Source organism: Symphalangus syndactylus, chromosome 21, assembly GCF_028878055.3.
Source record: "Symphalangus syndactylus isolate Jambi chromosome 21, NHGRI_mSymSyn1-v2.1_pri, whole genome shotgun sequence".
NCBI classification, from domain to species: domain Eukaryota; kingdom Metazoa; phylum Chordata; class Mammalia; order Primates; family Hylobatidae; genus Symphalangus; species Symphalangus syndactylus.
In genome coordinates, this window is record NC_072443.2 from 23,087,513 (window position 1) to 23,097,265 (window position 9,753).

Below are 9,753 nucleotides of genomic sequence, written 5' to 3' on the forward strand. Positions count from 1 at the left end.
CATAGTGTTTGGTATTGTGTCTTTAAAAAAATATAAACATATTGTCCCAGTGCTTGGTCGTTGGTGTGTAGTCATGTGTTTCACCTTCATATATTTATTTTTTATTCATCAGTTTGAAAAACTGTCTAATTAATTATATTAATTTATTAATAGACTCTTTGAGGCTTTCTATGAATACAGCCACAGTCTCTGCAAATAAAGATTTTTTTTTTAATTTTTGAATCTTCATGCATTTTATCTTTGTCTGGTTTTACTGTATGGGTAAGGATCTCCAGTATAATATTGAAAGAAGTGGTGACAATAGATATTCTTGGTTTATCCTAGAATTAGGACATACTCTCAACTTTTCACTTGTGGTATTGACAGAAAGCATTTTGCAGATGTTCTGTGTTAGTCAAGAATGTTTTCGTCCATACCTAGTTTGCTAAGTTTTTATCAAGAACAAATACTGAATTTTGTTTTCTTTCCTGAGGCTGCTGAGATACATATGATTTTCTTCTCTTAGAATGTAATTGTGATAAATCACAACTTCACCTTTCCTCTTTTTCATTAGATCTTCCCAGAGCTAAGGACAGTCCTATCCTGAGGTTTCTGAGTGATTTAGACCAGGATTCACGGCCATGTCAACTCTGAAAGCAAACCTTTAGTCACTAACATTTTACACTTTTGCCTCTGTTGTAGGTGTCAAGTCTTGATAAATCAGGATTTGCATTTATTGTAATTATTTTTTCTAGAGTTAATTTTTTATACTATATATTTGTTAAAAATATTCTCTGAGTTTTAGCAGAAAGAGCTTTTAATAATAATCCTTACATAGTACACTTTTTTATGCAATGAAATAGCTAAATTGGGTCTTTCTGTAGACACTACTAAAAAAGAGTAAGTATAGAAAAATTACATTTTCATTTTTAACTTATTTGAAATAATGTGAAACACAAAAATGCACATACACACCCATACAAACACATTGCACATACTCAAAAAAGCCGCTGAATTTAGTTATATAAATTGAACCTAAATTGATTTCACAGTTGATTTATTTCACAATTATTAGTTGTTTTGCCTTTAGTCGAAAGGTGTACCCATGGAGGAAAATAAGTCCTACTTTCCCTCTGAGCTCCTATGAACAAAACAAAACATCACAGAGCTAGAGCCAGGCAGTACATTAGCCTGCATTCAGTAAAGCAGAAACAAAGCTGTATTTTACATTTCCTCTTAGAATAATAATTAAAAAAGAAACTAGCCTTTCTCTTTTGCCTTGGAATTGAGCCCTGCTGACCTTAAATATTTTACCTTTTCCCCTATTTAGCAGTCCAGTAGGTAAGAATTACTCATGGCTAGCCAGCTGGAAAAGAAGACAGCCTCCCAGCTCCACCTCTGAAACTTACTTTCCTTCGCTTTTGACCATGCCTGAAGTGGCTCCTTCTCAGTCCAGCAGTCAGTATTCTTTGAACATCAGGACTGCTGTCACAAGCAGTTGCAGGTGTCAAATCTCAATAAATGTCCAACAAATTGATTTCACTCATTTTGCATCTTGGGTTTCTCCTAGAACAGTGAGGGTTGGTTTAAAAAAGAGGGTATATGGGAAAAGCTGGCAAAGTCTTTGTACATATTGGCAAAGCATAAAGAAAGGCAAAGCTGGCAAGAGACAGAATAATAATTACTACCATACTCAGAGCACCTAGTATATGCCAGGCATTTATAAACACAATTTCATTTAGTCTTTTACCACTCCAGGGAGCAAGCATTGTTACCTCCAGTTTACAGATGAGAAGCTGATGTTCCGAGTTTCACTCTAGTTAGTGGTTGAGCTGGGATATGAATCCAGTTCTTTTCAATTCCAAAGTCCACACTGACCCTTGCTTTAGTCATCCTAAACAATACATTTTCATTTACACTTCTGATTGCTTACATACATTATCAATGGTATATATTTAAAAGCACAAGCAAATTTTAACAGTCAAATATAACAACAAATGAACTGGAATAATCAGTCATGTGTGCTTTGAGTAATACTGCATTCAAGAGCATGCTAACACGATGCCCTTCTATTTGGGGCACTATAGCAAGACAGTGTCTTGCCAAGTCCTCCAAATTCATAGGTTGTGAATTTTAATAAACATTCCTTTTAGGCAAAGAAGCAGCACACAAATATTTTAATGGGTCATGAAAAACAACATCCTGGTGTAAAAGAACTTTCAGATTTTGTATAATAAGTTTAATTGGTTGTCACTTGTTTATGATCATGAACAAATTACCAACCAATAATAGGTGCACCAGTTCCGACAACTTTATTATCTTCAAATGATACCACCTGTCTTAAAACTACTGGAGAAATAACTGACCTTACAATAGATACTTGGACAACTGTTTGTTACATTTCCAAATTTGTGGCTTTGAAAAAAATTATTCTGCTGTTATTTCTACAAGCAATTCTTTTTTCTATGAATAGCTATGAATACAGCCCTTCCGGATTTCAGGGAATTATACCTTTTACAAAAGTAGCATACCTAGATGAAATGTGACAGCCTAACTTTATAGACTTCAAACTTCGTTCTAGGGAAGTTTTGAGAAGGGAGGAGAAACTGGTTGTATCCAGAAGGATTCTTCCATAGTAGTGCGTGGATAAAGATAAACACAATATTCCTACCTTTGTCAGGAAGTAAAAATTGTGAGTTATACTAACTTTCAATTTGGAATAAGTTATAAATAGCCAATTGAATACAAAGACTATGGTCTTATTTCCTGTAGTTTCTTGATTCTATTTCATGCATTCATTTATTTATTGATGTACTCTTTACTTAATAAACATTATCAACAAATGTCAATTTCCCAGGATAGAGTGAAAGGATTTTTTTTCTCTTTTGTGATGCTTATACTCAGAGAAGAGATGTGTATCATATGTAGATTGCTTAGGAAGAATAAAGTATCATCCTGCAAGGGGACTATCTAAGTTTTCTGCCTCTTCTCCTTATAAGAAACTATCCTCTCTATGTTTTGTGGATTCAATTGCCACATAATAAATACTGAGAAAGCATTCATAAAATTAAAGTATAGATAAAGCAAAAAGTGAAAGTATATTGTGATTCTTTTTACCCAGTTCTGACAGGCTTTTTCTGTGCTTATGAAACATACATGTATTCATAAAGATTTTATAAAAATAGCATCATGTTATATGCTTTTATGCTTTGTTTCTATTACCATATCTTGATCCTCTTTCTTTATCAATGCATTTAAATCCCCCTCTTAAAACATTTATTTATGTAGCTTACTTATTATTTAGTTTAATATGCTATTTATTTAATTTAATCTAATATTTTAATTAAAAATTTAAATCAATTTTTTAATTTAAAAAGATATCAATGTTCTTAATTTAAAAAATTATTTCAAATTTTTTAAGAAATTAAGAAAGTCATTTTAATTTTCTTAGTGTTTGGTACCAAGGCTGTGATTTTTTTTCTGTTTTTTTCTTGTGTATCTTTAGGGTAAAGATACACCTCTTGCTTGTAGTGTTATAAGCAATGCCAAGACACACAGCAGTATCACCAGACAACTCTGTGTTGACCTATAAGTCTGTTTCTTATCAACATCACATTTCATGGTCAAGTTTAAAGTGGCTCATGAATGTTGCAGTACTCATACCTAGAAAGAATAGTTGTCAGAAAGCCTTTGGAAGCTTCCAGCTTTTTACTACCGATAGTGATCATCTGATCATTGGGTAGTCTGTAACTCTTCTTAAATAAGGAGGAAGTAACAGTAGCTATCTCATGCTCAAAGTCCCAACAATCTAACACAGCTTCTTTTTGTTATGTTTGTTTTCCTTCTCAGCTGTGGCAGTGAAGCTATAGCCACGTTCTGCTTAAGGAAGTCTGTAACAACCTTCCAAGTCCAGACATGTGGTAGGGCATAAACCCCATAAATCCACACTGTCAGTGATACGGTTACCAGAGTCCATTACGACAGAGTGGTGTGACAAAAGGTATTCAGTAACAGGGCTGCCTGTATAGCAACAAAGGTCTCACACATAACCTGAAGCATCTCTATTGTATTGGCCATGGAGTTTAGGGGGACCTCACTAACGTGCATAGTAGAAGGTAGATGCCAGGTTTTCTCTATGCCACCCTAGTTGATAATGATGTCATCAATGAGGGTACTTCAGGGAAATGATATACCTCTTGCTTTTAGTGTTATTACCCATGATGCTTCCCACTGGCCCATAGTATCTTTGACATCAACAAAAGAGGAAAACATGTTTCCTGTATCTGTATTTGGGTGATCACAAGCTGACAGACTTCCACATGAAAATCCTGGCAGGAATAGGTTCACCTTCATTACCTTAGTCAAGAGGGACATGTATGACATGAAGAGAAGCTCATATACAGGGGCAGAGGGGGTTCATATCCAGAAAAATCATGTTTGCCAGTGTCAGAGATGTTGTTAATACTGAGTGCAGAGATCTCATTCTCTATTTGATCTATGTGAAATGGTTACTGCATTGGGTGAAAAGAACCTGGGCAGAAAGCATGAGAATCTCAGATTAAATTTTAATCATTATAATTTTGAAATATTTCAAGTAAACACTGAGTTGTTACATTGAAAAGATATTATTTTGCAAATAATAAGTATTACACACTTTAGAGCTAACCGGCTTGTGTGTATTTGTTGTGTCTACCCCCACCCACATCCAATCATATTAAAATGTCTTGGATACATGGCAAATGCTTAAAATGTATTTGTTAATTTACCAGTAAATTAAACTTTGTCATAGTGAATAATATTTTATACATTAGTTGGCTATCTCAATGTGTCATTAGTTTTTCTTTCCAAATTAATTATTATTAAAAGCATACTGATTTAAAACTGAGAATAATTTTACAGAAAAGTCCTCAAACAACTCATGCCTTAGTGCTTGATGGGTTTTAAATAATTAATGACAAAAATATTTGATTCTGACAAGCATTCTGGTATTAAGCAATTAACACAAACATTAGCATATGTGGATTTTAGAAGTCTGCCAAATAGCAAATCTGTTGAAACAAATTGATGTTTATTGTTGTTTCATGTCTTTTTCTGCTTTAAATGTCAAATAATCACAGTACAATTAAAGAATAGGCTTTAATTGTAAGCTATAAACAAGATGTAATTGCTAATAAAAGCTATTGTATACATAGGTGTGCCTTTATTTTTTGAGGCTATAATCCAGTCATGAAAATGAACCCTGGTCCATGTTCTCAGTGTCTAAAGAAACCAGAGAATTCAGATCTTAAGAAAATTTAATACTTTGAATATCCCCTTGTTACTTACTTTCTTTTTGTTTAAATTTCTTAGGTATTTGTGTTTAATGAACTCCCAGTCCCTTTGTTAAGGGCAAAAGCTTATATTTTCTTAGCCTAGTGAAAGACAAGCACAAGAAAGAAGTGAAAGGGGAAGTGGATGAAAGGGGGATCAGAAAATATGCTTAGATTTGTTATAAGTAACTAAATCCTCATGATTACATCTAAGCCTATCTACAGTACCACCATCTCTTGCCCACCATATAATACTGTCTTGACTGCCTTCTTCATGTTTTCTTTACACCTTTATATAGCAGCCAAGATGATTTTTTAAAAAGGTAAATCAGATCATATTTGTCACCCTTTAAGTCCCTCCAGTGGCTTCCTCTTGTCCAGAGAATAAAAGCCCGATGGCATACAATAACATACAATACCTCCTATAGTCCTGTTCCTGCCTAGTAGTTCTACCTCATCCCATGCCGCACCCCTACTATGCTCCAGCTACAAGGCCTCCTGTCCTGGCAGAGAACAAGCCCAGTTTTTCTGCCATAGGATTCACATTTGCTGCTTCTTCTGCCAAGACGACTGTAGTTTTAGGTCTTTCCATGGCTGGCTTCTTCTAGGTTTTACAGTCTCAGTTTAAATGCCGTATCCACAGAACTTTTCTTAATATATTAGAAAATGCATTTCCTATTCCACCCCTTTATTTCTTTACCCAACTTTATGTTTTTCACAGCAATAGTCACCTTCCAAAATTATGTTGCTCACATATTTTTTTTCTCCAAATCCTCTCCCCACTAAAATATAGGCTCGGCCAGAGCTAAGCCTGGGGCAATGCCAGGCATATATTATGTGCTTAATAATGTTGATTGAAAGCATGGATCATGGATAATCTTGAACGCTAAAAAGTTGGCTCAGTGTTCAAGTTTAGATCTCTGTATGAGATGTATCTGAGTAATATTTTCTTGTCTCCTGTACTCATGATTTTAAAGTATTTAGAGGATGTGAATATTTTGTGACACGTTTAATTATGTTTATAAGCCTATCTTCAAAGAGCAGTGTTGGAATAGAATTTATGTTTAATCAATCAGATACTAAATCACATGTGCCGGCAATGACCACGTGTCCAGAAATCTGTGAAGGTATCTTGAGGAAGAGTGAATAGAAATCACTTAAATTTAACTTTACACATATTGAATATGCTTTATTGCTTAAAAGTCTGATATTGCTTTAACATGTTTGTTCATTCCTGACAGTTGAAGGAAATAAAAAATTAATTTATCTAACACTATTATGTTCTAGGCACTACGATAGGTAGTAGTACTTCGTACCAAGTTTTACCATCTAAAATATCAGAGTCTCTGCCTGATAATCTAGGGAATACTCCTGGATCTTACCCAAGCCCACCAAGGTGATAACTCTACAAGTCTGCAAGACTTGCAGTGTTACTGGGCCTGCAGTGCCCACTAGTGAAAGATGGCTGCAGTGAACAAAGAATTAGATAATAACACCTGATTCCTTTTGAATATCCAAAAAGCCTTCTCAAGAAAGATGGGTACAAACAAGCCCAGACTATGAAGGTTAAAATAACCATCTAGCTCATTAATGCCAAGACATTGAAAAACATCCACAAGCACCAAGATCATCCAGGAAAGCATGACCTCACCAAACAAACTAAATAAGGCACCAGGGACCAATCATAGATTCAAAGAGATATGTGGCCTTTCAGACACAAAATTCAAAAGGGCTGTTTTGAGATAGCTCAATTGAATTCAAGATAACAAAGAGAGGAAATTCAGAATCCTATCAGATAAATTTAACAAATAAATTGAAATAATCTTTTGTAATTAAGCAGAAATTCTGGAGCTGAAAATTCAATTGAAAAACTGAAAAATACATCAGAGTCTATCAAAATCAGAATTCATCAAACAGAAGAAAGACAGTGAGAGTGAAGACAGCACATATGAAAATACACAGTCAGAGGGAACAAAAGGAAAAAAGAATAAAAAAGAATAAAGCATGCCTACAAGATCAAGAAAATAGCCTCAAAAAAGCAAATCTAAGAATTATTTGGCCTGAAAAAGAAGGGAGAGGGAAATATTGTGGTAGAAATTTTATTCAAAGGTATATTAACAGAGAACTTTTTAAACCTAGAGAAAGGTATAAGTATTCAAGTACAAGAGAGTCATAGAACACCAAGCCAATTTTGCCTAAATAAGACTATCTTCATACATTTAATAGTCAAATTCCAAAAGGTCAAGGATAAAACAAAAATCCTAAAAGCAGCAAGAGAAAATACATAAATAACATATAAGGCAACTCCACTATGTCTGGCAGCAGACTTCTCAATGAAAAACTTATAAGCCAGGAGAAAGTGGAATGACATAAAGTGCTGAAAGAAATAAACTTTTATCCTAGAATAGTACATCCAGAGAAAATATCTTTGAAATGTAAAGGAAAAATAAAGACTTTCCCAGACAAACAAAAGCTGGGGGATTTCATCACCACAAGACCTGTCCTACAAGAAATGCTAAAAAGAGTTCTTCAATCTGAAAGAAGAGGATGTTAATAAGCAATAAGAAATTATCTGAAGGTATACACTCACTAGTAACAGTAAGTATAGAGACAAATACACAATATCACTGTAATTTGGGTGTGTAAACCACTCGTACCTTGAGTAGAAAGACTAAAAACAAGCCTATCAAAAATAATAGCTACAAAACCTTTTTAAGAAATAGTCTAAAAAGATATAAATAGAAACAACAAAAAGTTAAAAAATGGGAGAGATGCAGTTAGATTGTAGAGTTTTTATTTCTTTTCTCTTTGCTTATTTTTTGGTAGTTTTTTTTCAATCAGAGTTAATTTAGCAAAAGCTTAAAATAATTGATTATAAAATGTTATTTACAAGTCTCACAGTAACTTCAAATCAAAACATCTACAAGAGATCCACATAAAATAAAAGGCAAGAAATCAAAACATACCACCATAGAACATCCCTTCTACACAAAGAAAAACAAGCAGGAAGGCAAGAGGCAAGAAGGAAGAAAGGAAGGCAGACAAGAAGAAAGAAAAGAAGGAAGATAAGAAAGAAGAATGAAAAGAAAGAAAAACCACAAAATAATTTTAAAAAGCAAGGAATAAGATGACATAGTAAGTCCTTACTGTTCAATAATAACATGGAATGTAAATAGACTAAACTTTCCAATCAAAAGACATACAGTGGCCGAATGAATTAAAAAAATAAGACCCACCTATAAGCTGTTTACAAGAAATTTATTTCATATATAAAGACACACGCAGGCTGAAAATAGATGGAAAAATATATTTCATGCAAAGAAAACCAAAAAGGTGCAGAAGTAGCTATACTTAGAAAAAATAGATTTCAAGACAAAAGCTACAAAAAAAGACAAAGATGGTTACTATATAATGATAAAAGGGTCAGTTAAGCAAGAGGATATAACAAATATAAATTCATATGAACCCAACACTGGAGCACCCAAATACTTACATCAAATATTACTAGAGCAAAATAAAAATGTAGACCCCAATATAATAAAAGCTGCAGACTTCTACATTCACTTTCAGCTTTAGACAGGTCATCCAGACAAAAAAATCAACTGATAAACACCACACTTAATCTGCACTATAGGACCAATGGACCTAATAAATCGTTACAGAACATTTTCTCCAGTGGCTGCAGAATACACACTTTTCTTCTCAGCACATACATTATTCTCAGTGATACAGCATATGTTAGGACTCAAAATAATTTTTTAAAAAATCAAAAAGTTGTAATAATATCAAGTATCTTCTCTGACCACAATGGAATGAAACTAGAAAACAATAACAAGAGGAACTTTGAAAACTATACAAATTCATGTAAATTAAACAATATCTTCCTGAATGACCAGTGGGCAAATAAAGAAATTAAGAAGTAAACTGAAAAGTTTCTTGAAACAAATGAAAATGCAACATGCCAAAATCTATGGAATATAGAAAAAGCAGTACTAAGAGGAAAACTTACAGCAATAAGCTACCTCAAAAAAATTTAGAAAAACTTTAAATAAGCAACCGGATTATGTATCTTAAAGAACCCCAGAGCAAGAGCAAACCACAAAATTAACAGAAGAAAAGAAATAATAAAGATAACAGCAGAAATAAACTTGAGACAAAAATACAAAATAAACAAAATTGACAAATCTCTACCAAGACTAATTAGAACAAAAAAGAGAAGACCCAAATAAATAAAATTAGATGAAAGGAGGCATTACAAGTGATACCACAGAAATACAAAGGGTCATTAGAGACTACTATGCACAACTATGTGCCAATAAATTGGAAAATCTGGAAAGAAACTGATAAATTCCTAGACACAGCCCTTCAAGATTGAAACATAAAGAAATCCAAAACCTGAATAGACCAATAACAACCAACAATATTGAAGCCATAATAATAAGTCTTCCATCAAGAAAACCCTGGG